General features: G+C 39.9%; 1 long non-coding RNA gene across 1 annotated transcript in view; it reads right to left on the bottom strand.

Annotated features, from left to right (window-relative positions):
* Positions 1 to 671: 671 nt before the first annotated feature.
* LOC118335374 overlaps positions 672 to 12,438 on the bottom strand; it is a 17,465-nt gene continuing 5,698 nt past the window's right edge. The window contains exons 2-3 of the long non-coding RNA XR_004797060.1: positions 7,644 to 7,702; positions 672 to 763 (exon numbers count right to left, since the gene is read on the bottom strand). This is a non-coding gene — a long non-coding RNA (uncharacterized LOC118335374). The remainder of the gene's footprint in view (positions 764 to 7,643; positions 7,703 to 12,438) is intronic.

The raw sequence follows: 12,438 nt of genomic DNA, 5'->3' as shown, positions 1-12,438 counted from the left end.
AGAGAAGGGAGACTATTCAGTGTCCTTCTATCACACGCACTGAGGGATAATGTGATTGTGCTGGTTAGGCCCACATGTTTTGGCACAGTATTGTTGTATACAACCACTAGCTATACACACACATCATTATCTATAAACACAAATGTGAATGATTATTAGTATTTGAGAAGAAAATAGAGAGCAAATATGAGAGGAACACATAACGAAAAGGTGAAAGTAAGTCCAAAAAAGGAAAGACACAATACAAGATGAAAGGGAATTAGCTCAGCCATCTAAATCTTCTGCTCCATCCTTTCTCCCATCTTTTCAGGGATTTGATCAATAATCTCATCATGACCATAGTCGTTAATCAATAACTCTATATGGACTCAATCAATAATTTCATCATTGACTTAATCAAAACTGCACCTATCAGTCTCACATGAATCAATGTAACAGTGTAACTGACATGCAGGAAATCCGGTCATCGTTATCATGATTATCAACACTGCACAACTGCTGTTACTTATTACTGTGACCGCAAATAACATTGACCATCACTGCAGTCTTTATCATCACCACCAACACCATCAGCTCTCTCCAGGGTTTACAGATTGGGTGTACCTGGAGTGTAACACCTCAATAACAACAAGTAAATCAGGCCAGCGAGTGAAAGGTGGGGTGAAGCTTACCTTCGCCATCTGTGCCTGGACTCCACTGGCTTTGAGTGAAGCCACAGCCTTCTGGGCTGCTGCAGGGCTGTCAAAGTCCACAAAGCCATAGCCTGTAAACACACACACACACACACACACACACACACAAACAGACAACACAGGAATCACATCAGTTAAGTTCAGTTGTTCTGAATATTACTGAGGAGAAATCCAAGCATGTTCTTGTTTTCAATACTGAATAAATCCTATAAATTTGTCAAAATCAAGTCAGGTCACATATCTAATGAAAGCTACTAGTTCCCCCATTAAATGTGTTTTAGCACAGAACATCAACAGAATTGGTGTTATGACAGTAACTCTTGCCATCTTGTTTATGATCCAAAAGATCCTGTAATGTCTACACAAGTTTCTGTGTATTACAGCTCTTTTTCAATGAAATCATTGTATTGTCTTTCAGTGCACTAATGTCACCAATCATTAGATATATTAGATATCGTTTTAGATATATTTTATACCATTTGTATCTCGACTCTACACTGAAAGACTGTTTTAGTTTTACATGTAAAATCTACTGGCTTCCTATTGTCTGACATTTGCATGTGAGCTCATTTAGTCACTGTACTACACTAAATCTGTCAGTACATATACAGTAAGGTTCTTATAGTAGTGGTCAATACTGTATGCCTATGTACCAGTGGCACCAAGAAACATTTTCCACATTTTATGCAGCTATTCAAGTGATTGAGTCTTGTTTAAAGACATATAGATGCAAAGAGAATGAGCATCACTCAATTTTATTGTGATAAGATCTGCGTCACATTGTGTGTCTCTGTGCATGTGTGCACAGTGTATCTGTCAAATTGTTGACACTCTGGCGATCTAGGTTGAGCCCTACAGGAAGCACTGAAAGACAAGAGGACTGAACACAAAAATATCAATCTCTGCTTTCAGAAATATACCCTGTTTTACTGGGTCACATGGGTGGGGCTGGAAAGAGATGTCAAATAGACAGACAGAAGCAAAAGAGACACAGCCTGTGTGTAGTGTGAATGACAGTTTGCGTGTGGTATATGTGAACAAAACTGAGAGACTTAGTACAAGAATGGTTCTGACTGTGTGTTTATATGAAAGATAAAAAAAAAAAAAAAAAAGAGAGATATTAACACACATGCATTAAGCCAGTGAGAGAAATGTTCAGAAAGCACAGCAGCTTTGAAATTCCAGCTGTAGTTTTGAGTGGGCGTGTTAACACAATTAAATGATCCACATTTCAAAAGCCTCACTCATTACAATCCTAAATGTAAACATGTTGAGAATGAGGGAAAACACACACAAACACACTTCATTTCAAACATCTGTTCTTGTCTGTCTGTCTTCTTCAGGATTTGGAGCCTCACTCTGTTTTGCTCATAAGCAGATGATTTTTTATTGTTCAAAGGCAGCAAGCTGCTTTCACAGCAAGATATGTACTGCACACACAAATATTTATACAGTTGCTAATGAGAAACCCACAATTTAGCCAAAATAGGATAACACAAACAGACATGCAAGTTTTTACTCTTGTATGTATGTGTACACATTAACAACTGGGACAAACACCAATCCATACAAGCATGGATACACACATACGGTATGCACAGAGAACTCATAGATTCACAGATATATGCAAGCATGCCGACACATGCATTTTTTTTATCTATATCTTTCTAATTAGGGTCACAACAGTCAAACTAATGAGGATGCATAAACATACTGTATTCATCAGTAGCCTGGCAAGATGCTTTCATTTTCTTCCAGAACATTTTTGAAAGTTCTATATCTGCTATCTCGCACTTTAACTAATGGGTGTTTGTTTAACCATAGGCTGTCAATGTAATTAGTGGGAAAAATCTCAGTTTACAATGGATAATTCAATCATCACTAGTTCAAAACAGAAGCCTTTTTGCCTGTTTAATGGCAGTAGTTCAACACTACCACAGCAATGCACATAAATGTTGAAAAAAAAGAGTAACTGTATTGGTAAAGGTGCTTTAAAGGGCAACTCCACTAATTATTCATATCCAATCGGTTTACTACTACTGCATATGTGGTAGGGTAACCTCAAAATGGTTTTGACATGGCTTTAAGAATATTTTAAAATATTAAGAACTGATTAATGACTTCAGCTATATTTTATTTATCTCATACAGTGCAGTTATAAGTATTTTTCCATAGGGATTGGTTGATTTGTTTTCATAATCAACGGTGGAGATTCTGTTGAGTGAAAACATAGCACTTATAGGTGTAATTGGCAGATTGTGACAGTACAAATATGGTCATTAAACTAGAGGCTTGAGATTTTAATCTGCAAAGTAACCAAGAGCCAAGAACCAAGCCACTTCTTGGAACTGCTTAGTTTACAGTGATTTACCAATCAACTGTGTAGCTCATATCAAATGTGTCCTTGAGTCCATGTCTCAGGAGCCTTGTACATGATTTCTTAATAAAATATTGAGTTGTTGTAGAAGTCGGCATGTAATCTAGCTTTACCCTGCACCTTTTAGTTAATCCTTACATCTAAAGATGTCTGAGTGTCAGCTTGGGCAGAAAAATTATGTCACACCATTCACCATTCTGGAGGCATGAATGATACAGACATTTTTTTCAAGTGTTGGTCTCATTGACTAGTTCGGTGAGATAGCCTTGAAATTTACCATTTGCTTTGGCTGTGACTTGTCATCACTCATGGAGAGATTTGCGTTTTCTGAACATTTATTTGGCCTTCTATTCAGGGTGTCAGAGGTCAAATATCAGTGACAGATCACACCCCAGGAGCTGGTATGGATTCATTGTCTTGCTCAAGGACACTTCAGCTTGGTGGATGCTTTTGGAGTCTATGAGCAGATGCCTGTCTTCCAAGCTGCTGGACTGTTTCCCGTATCACTATGCCGTGCTTCTGCCCAGCATGTAAATGTATACATTTTAAAATAACCTATACACTAAAACCTACCCTCCTTAGTTCAGTGAAAACTCATCTCATGTGCATGTAAGTGATAGCTCTTCTGGGCACAAATAATATCTCTGAATTATATAATCCTTCTCATCTGTGCCCTGTCCCTCCCATCTGTGGCCTTATGATGACACAGAGATGGAAATTCATCTTGCTCAGTCAAGCCTGACAAATATCCCACTCGTGAATGAAAAAAAAAATTATTACAAAGCGCACACACACTTGAATACACACTCATGTGCAGTCATAGACACAGATGGAAGCCCAGATAAACATGAGTACTCTCACACACTTCCCAAGCTCCCATCTAATCTCCTGAGCTCCCAGAGTTCCTGGCCTTGGGCCATTAGAATGGGCTAACCAAGTACAGAGGGAAAGGAGAGAGAAAGAGTAGAAGGCAGAGAAAGAGAGTGGAAGAATGAGATGAGCAACGAGACCGGGCCGAGGGAGAGAGGTGGAGAAAAGGCAGGAGAGACATAGAGACGGGGAGAGGGAGGCCGCTTGTCTTTGGGAAATGGAAATCCTTTACAATCTAAAGTGGTTTCCTCTCCCTTCCTTCCTCCATCCTGTGCTCCATGCCCTCTCCCTCCCCCAGAGCTCCCACGCTGCTAACTAGAAAACTGTCAGTGTATTTAACATTGAGCCCGGTACAAAGCTGAGGACTTTACAAAGAAAATCTTTATATTATTTTAGAGAACGAAGCAAAGGTTTTGCTTTCTTTGTTCTCTCAAATGACAAATAATCAAACAATAATTCTATGGATGGTGGGTTTTTTTAGGGTTTTCATTATAATGCACCATATATACATATGTTTACATATTGTTGTGGGACAATATGTTGTTGTCATTGAACAAATTCAAGAACAGCACAAAACCGTTTAGAAGTAAAACCATCACAGAAACTGGGATCACAAGGCTGTCACCTGACAACAATACAAACTGATCGAACACTATCTCTGCAGACTGCAGACTGCAAAGGAAGAAGACTTTATTTATTTACCTGCCTCTATGTCTAGATCTCTCCAACTGTCTTCCTTTTCTCCCTTTCCTCTCTGCAAGATCTTCCTGAAAAGAAGAAGCTGTCTGCTAAATCATCAGTTTCAAAGGGTCCCCTTCCTTTTCTGTCAGCCCCAGGTTATTTTTACCCCCCTTTCTCCACCTCCCTGTGCCTCCTCCCAGCCATCCCTCCTTTTCCAAGAGAACTCTCTGTGCCAATTTGTACTCTCTTAGTCACGCTAAGCACTTATCTTGTCCCCACTGAATGCCTCTGCAATCAAACCAACACTTATCCGGTTGTAAGGCATTCTAATGGCCGACTGATAATGAAACTCCTTCATTGTGAGTTAACAACTGGCTAAAAGATGTATGAAGTCTACATCACAAGCAGTGAAATTGCTGATGAGGGCCACAGTCTGTAAAAACTGCCTATGCCACTACAGCTGCAGCTGTTGCATTCTGGGTATTCTATGCATTAAATAACAAGCATAAATAGCTGAATGTATTGGTTTGCATTTTGAAACAGTCTTATGTATTCATAAAGGGCTTGGCTGGGATATATACATGTATATATAGTATAGTGCCAGCTCTGGGGCCAAGAATATCCCCACTATTTACTTGTAAGCACACACACACTTTTTTGTCTCTCCATACAGGCTCATTGCTTTCAGAAGGAAATAACGCATACCACCAAAATATTAACTTGTAAGTGAAAGGGAAGTTAACATTCTGAACAGACACAAATAAAAGAAAATAACAATAAAAATTTTGATTTATGTTCACACATACAACTGCACACCATCACACCTACTTTAGCCCAGAAAATATTACTGAATGTGATCAAGCAGTCAAGTTGCTGCTGAAGTCTGGAGCCATTACATACGTATAACGTACATATTCATACCTTTTCTGTGTGTGTCAAATTCTAGACTGCACATGCACAATCCAAGTGGACAACCGTGGACATGTGCCGGTGACGAAATTATTATTGTCAACAAATTCCATGAGAAAACCACAGCCGGCCCGTCACTCAATACATTTCTAATTCCCTACCCTGTAGCTCTTAGCTCCGCAGCCTAAATCATTCCTTCTGAAGATGTAAATCTTTAAAAACAGGTCACAAATATACTGTTTAATTTTTTAAAAATGCTATGTAATTTCAGTTTTTAGCAAACATTATTCAAACAGGAGTAAATAGTGAATTTGCTGAGGACTATTTTCAGCCCTGGATTAATACACATTTGATGCTCTAATGAGTATTTATGGCAGAAGAACTCTGCAGGATTGACTCAAAATAAACCACTGTGCTCATGTGCATGGTAATGAAAAAACATGTCACCCAGTGCAACAGTGTGGCTCATTGATGAGTTTTTAATAGTTATTGGACAGCAAGGAAGCTTTATGCCACACAGGAAGACTCTATATTAGGCTGTGGCCACACAGGCAGCATTTGTTATTACAACCAATTTGTTGGTGGTCTTTCCATGGGATTTTTTAACAATAAGAAAAATATATATTATATATACATATCGCCACTTTAAAGCTGATTAACGTTTAATTCTGGTTTAATGTGTAAGTACTGGATGCAAATAGCCTTTTCAGATGCAATGAGTTCTTGAATAAAACATTATTTTCCATTTGTAAATCATACAAAAACGAAGCATGAAGCCATAATTGCCAAACATAATAATCATGAACTGGAGCACCGAGGCTGTACTGAATCAGGTTTTAAAACTCCATTTCAAGTAACACCAATGAAAAAAATTTAATGAGTTGAGAAAATGGCAGAATAACTGATAATTATCACTGGGTTTATAGAATGTTCTGCCTTCCCTTCGGCTATGCTGTAATGATGTCAGGACAGGCATTTCAATATGCCTCTGGAGCTCAAGACATATTTGATTATGTGATGCTAAAGCAGGTAACTGGAATGATTAAGTTTATAAGATTTATATAACCAGCCAATTAGAAAGATCCAAGATAGTAACTGAGGTAAGAGTTTTCAGGGGGGTTTCAATGAAGTTTGGTGTTCATATTATAATAAGACAGGCAGGACTGAAATCATTTACTTAATATTTTATCCTAAGTAATTGTAGCAGATGAAGTCTTAGAACCTACATTAACATCCCTGCCATTGTTATCAATCAGACCGGCTTTTCCTTCTCTCATACTATTGAGACTGATACGCTGATTACGGGGCATTTGTGATGTTGTCCTGAACCATGTCAGTATACCTTTGAGTACAGCCTTGGCAGATGAGCAGCAATCATGCTGAACACATGCTCTTGTGTGCCTCTTCAAAAGCAGACGACTACAATCATATTGATTAGTGCTTTGTTCAGACCACTCCAACAATCAAGCAGACTCTCATCAGAACACACTTGAGTGATCCTCATTCACCACAGAGACAATTTGAAACACATTGTGGCTATTGTATGGTGTTCTCCGTTTTGATTTGGCCAATGACAACAATGCAAACATCTTGCTTTCAAAAGGTGCTTAACTCTGAGTGTCATTAGGGTGCAATCCTGGAATCATCTTTATAGAGATGTAAAACAAAATAAAGGTACTCTAGCAGTGCGTCATTTAGGTGGATTAAAGGATGACATGCTCATTAAGGCAGTCAATACTGTTGTGTTGTATACAGTGTAAAAATACACATACTCACCACATAACACACAACTCTGAGGCAAACACATGGATTTTGTGTAATAGCAGACTGGGTGGCTTGCCCAAGTTGAAGTCATTTGTTTTAATTTGACGTCACACTGGTTGTTGAAAGACATTTCAGCCAATTGGTAAAACCTCTGGGCAGTGATTAATTGGGGATGCAAAACAGTACAAAACCACTCCCTGTAGAGTACTGATTAGTCTGCCTTTAAGCTGCCAAATATCATCAATTCTCAGTTGATGTTTTCCAGACTCAAACCTCCCGTCACAATCTGAGATTGTGAAGTATAGGCTGACTTTGATAACCAAACCAGATAAAGCCTGGTTCTCACTCACCTTTGCATTGATTGGTGTTCTTGTCCAGGATGGCCTTTGTTGACACAATCTTCCCATATCTGTAAAAAACAACAATGAAATGTTCTGATTAGCAGGTGAATCAGTTTAGCTATTTTTAACAAATGGAACAATATGGGTTGTTCTTTGATTGTTATGCAAACAACATTTTTAGCCATGCTCTAGGGCAGTGGTTCCCAGCCTGGTTCAGACTGAAAGATTTCGACAAATAATAGATGGATTGCCATAAAATGTTGTGGAAACGTTGATGGTCCTTTTCATGTAACACGAGCATTAGGTTTGAATTTTTGGTGTGTGTCTCAACAACTATTGGATTGGTTGCTATGAACTCTGGTTCAGACATTCATGTTCCCCTCAGGATGAATTATGATTATGATAACATTTCATCATCAAAAAATTGTACATTACACATTTGTACAATACTTTGGTGTATGCTAGCATGCTAACATGCTAAACTGAGATGGTTAATATAGTAATACTGTTTCTAAAGATCAGCATTATTAGCATGTTGCCATGCTAGCATTAGCTCAAAGCACCACTGTGCCTAAGTAGAACAAAGTAGTGTCTAAATGGAAGACATGTTACCTCCTCTGAGACTATAGTTTTTGGAGCAACTGTAAAGAGGTTTTCACAAAGTTGGAATCCAAGAGAATACCATAAAATAAAATTGGCACACAAAATAGAACAAATTCTGACCATAACACAGTTCCTCTGGGTGTCTGCAAGAAACACCTTATCACAGTTAAATTGTCCATGTATGCTTCTATCTATCCATTCTGTCCTTATCTGTTTCAAATCCCACCCGTAGGCCTCAGAACACAGGCAGTACTGTCTCATAAATAATGATAATAACCAGACATCTGTATGGCACCCAATCCTGCTTGGAGGGCCTATAAGAGAGACAGACAACCTCCATACTTCTTTCTATCTGTTCTCTCTGCCAGCGTTTAATGTCTCCTGTCCGTTTCGCTAGCTAACTCTCCTTCTTACATTCGGCACCTCTGCCTCTCTCTTTGTCTTCTTCCCTTATTTTCCCTTCCATCCCAGTTCTCCAGCTCTCTATTCCCAGAAAGAAGTTAATAATGTTTCTTATCAACCCGGTCTTCCAGTCCTCCTGCACAGAGAGGACAGAGAAACAGAGAGAAAACGGAGAAAGTGGCTGGGAAGGTATGAGGAGAGAGAAAGAGAGAGGAAAACAGAGACAGAGGGGAGGGGAGAGGGAGAAAAAGACTGAGACAGAAAGCTTGGATTGCTGAGATCAGCCTGGATCACTGCCTAGCTCTGAGGATGAGACTTTTTAATTAATGTTTTAACACTGCTGCACAATGACTGACTGGCTGGCTGAGTGACTATCAAGCAGATTGACAGACTGACTGGCTAGCTAGACTGGCTGATGACCACAGGTGAGGGATGGAAGTATATTTCCTCTTTCCATTTAGAGAAAAAAAGCGAGACAACTAAGGAGGGAGACAGAAATGATAGAGAAACCAAGGGGAGATACAGTGAGGGAGGTTGCGTGCCAAGAGGGTGAAAAAAGTGAAGGGGGGGAGGAGGGGGACTCGGAGGAATAAGAAACAGACGAGGAGAGGGAGAGCAGTCAGTCAAAAGATAAAAAGAGACACTGAAGGCGAGGAGGAAGCGAGGTAGTCGGGGAGCGATAGAGAGATAGTAAGAGGTGTTTAATAAAGAAGAGATCATTTAGTTGTCACCATCAGGAGAGTCTCTGTCAGCCAACTCAGTGAGAAGAAGAGAAGAGAGACTAGCTCGCCTGTCAGCCTAACATCAAACTCTATTGGGACAGGAGACAGAAAAAAGGCTTTAAAAGGCTGCTACCACACATAACACGACAGCTGAGCAGCTTATGATCTTGAAATTGGTAGAGAAAATCACCAGTTTCTCTGTTCAAACAATGCCCAATTTTCACACTTTTTTCAGCAATTTAAGATATTTTTAGGGTATTTACAAATCCAACAATTGTCACAGGCTAATCTAATGTTTCTCCTGGGGTTTTTTTTCACAGAGTCACGGCTGGTGGTAAACAAGGTCTTTGGCCTGCGGTCTGGGGAGCAATCCAACGGTTGCTGATGTAAAAAACACAGAAAAAACAAGGCAGGACTAATCGCCCACACATATACGCAAAGGCAAACACACATGCAGACACACACGCAAGGCAACATCATAGATCAAAAACACCAAAGCGGTAATCACACACATTACACACACCATCTGGCAATAGCTGGTTCTTTGTTGACTTCTGCCTCGCTGTGATTCAAACTTGGTGTGTGCGTGTGTTTGTCAGTTTATGAGTGTAAACACCTACAGTGCATGTGTGAGTGAATGTGCCTGGACACATTTGAGCATACAAATACTTGTGTGGGCGTGATTCCTTGCAATTGTGTGTGTGTGTGTGTGTGTGTGTGTGTGTGTGTGGAGTGAGTATAAATGCATGACAAAGATCTCATGCTCCATCGGTGTTTTGGCAGGTTGTTTTTCCCGACAGAAAAGTGAAACATTTCCAGACTGTTTTATTCATTTGTGTGTGTGTCTGTGTGTGTGTGTGTGTCAAAAAGAAAGAGTGAGAAGGAGAGAGAGAGAGAGAGAGAGAGAGGAGGACAAAGAGAGAACTACCTGGCTCGACACATTATGAATCGTGAAAAAATATGTTCACAGTTGTCTGTTTTCACAAAGTGGAAAACAAATACAGCGTGTGTTTAATGTGTGGCTGTGTTTGTGTGTTATCATCAGATTGATGTGTGACATAAAACTATGAGTACACCTGTTCCTTCTCTAGTTACACAATTTAGCTGGACTGAAAAACAAAAGAAGGAGAGGGGAGGAGAGCAGTGGAGAAAGTGGAGAGAAGAGGGATGATGCCATGGCCTTGGGGAAATGTCAAATTACAACAACACTGCGTCATTCAAAATGGTGTCTCACTCTGGATTTGACTCAGTTGTAAAATTCCATTTTATCCAGACAACTACAACAATCTGCTAGCGGGGAAGAAAGAGGAGTATTGATAATAGATCAGATGATGAAGTAAGGAGGTTGTGGAGAGCGTGGAATAAGAGGAGAGGAAAGTGCAGAATGTCCTGTTCTGTCCCAACTGGAACCCTGTCATTGATTCCAGCAGAAGCCTGGAGCTAGTTGAAATAACATCGACCTGCACTTGACCCAATGGCAGTGACACATGAGACACTCATAAAAACTATTCAAATACTTACAACATACCAACAAAGGACTGCAAAGAACCAGATGGTTAGAGTTAGCACGTCCTTACTCCATTACTTTCTATTCTGCCTAAGCAACAGTAAATGAAAAGGTTCTGAAAGGGATCTGAGTATGTAATTTGTTTCCATTGGATGTTCACCGGGACTAAAGAGTCCATAATGGGAGTGAAGTGTGAAGAAATAGCGGAGCAATTTTCCAACAAGCTTGACAAAGTGATCTAAACCACAGCTAGAGTTCTGTAAACTTCTCTCTTCCCTGAAATATAAATATAAGGACACTCATTGACAAGTTTATTTTTAATCTGCTCCAATCTGCCCATTTAATATTTTCCCATCCTTCCCCAGTTCCAAAACTTTTGTCATTGTCAGTCCCTTCCAGATGACCCCACTTTTACTCTCAGTCCTGAGACTGGAAATCCAGATTCATTTACAGCTTACAACACAGGTAATTCTAAAATACAATATTCAACAGAAGATGCAATCATATAACTGTATATTTAGAATTGCTGAGAGAATGACAAGAAGTTGATTTAATATTTTGCCTGTGTTGCTTGTTTTCAGGCTTTAGGTGGAAATCCTTCAAATTCATAGATTTTGTCTCATAAGCTAACTCTTAACACTGCAGAAGAATCTACATTAGGTTAAAAGGTTGTTTTTAAATCAAAAAGTACTCACCAGGAGTAGCTGGCTAACCTTAAATTCTATTTTCTTTGGCTTCACAGAAATGCTAAAAAGCCCAACAACACCAGCATTAAGCTAGAGAAGAACGCCTTTCCAAAGCATCAGTCAGGGTTGGGCTGATGGGGGGTTTGCCTGACAGACTGACTATCACTATGACAATCCTTTTAGGACAAGCGACGTGTCTTCTTCAACACATGGAAACTCCTTGGAATCCTTTTCTTTTTTTCTTCACCACCAAGAAATGCATTCACAAAGAACAGTAAAACTGCTGAAATTGACAGTATTTGCCAGACTTTCGAGATTTAAGGAGGAATGTCAATACGAAACTCAGTGCACCCAATTTTGGCAGGCTTGACAAAATCTGTGTGCACCCTGGCTGTGTGTGTGTGTGGTGTGTGTGTAGGTGTGTCGTGTGTGTGTGTGTGGTGTAGGTGTGTTGTGTGTGTGTGTGTGTGTGTGTGTGTGTGTGTGTGTGTGAAGTGTTAATGACAGTCCTCGGAGGGCCCTCACAGCATCAGATCTGTGTTTTCTTTTCCTTGGAACACCGTCAGCCTATGGATGCTCACCATTTGATGTCTTCTGAACCGCAGTTGCCACCCACCTGCCCACCCACTCTCACAGACACACGCATCATTTCTACATCTTTCCAGGATTTCTGAGTGTATATATACATTATGTATATTTGCACGTTCTGTTTGTCTGTAAGATGTGTGCGTCAGTGTACGTGCCCGTTGGTCTCTGTGTGTGGTATCTCCTAATTGGGGATCCAATACAGCTGTCTTGTCTCTTGCATCCCCCCCCAACCCTGTGCCAGTTAGTCACAGACAAACACAAAGGGAGGACTGAGAGAGTGCAGGGCTTCAGAAGTT

The sequence above is a fragment of the Morone saxatilis genome, unplaced genomic scaffold, assembly GCF_004916995.1.
Source record: "Morone saxatilis isolate NCDOM2014 unplaced genomic scaffold, NCSU_SB_2.0 Contig24, whole genome shotgun sequence".
In the NCBI taxonomy this organism is placed as follows: Eukaryota; Metazoa; Chordata; class Actinopteri; family Moronidae; genus Morone; species Morone saxatilis.
The sequence above is the reverse complement of the archived record's forward strand: the minus strand, read 5'-3'. Positions and strand labels throughout refer to the sequence as shown.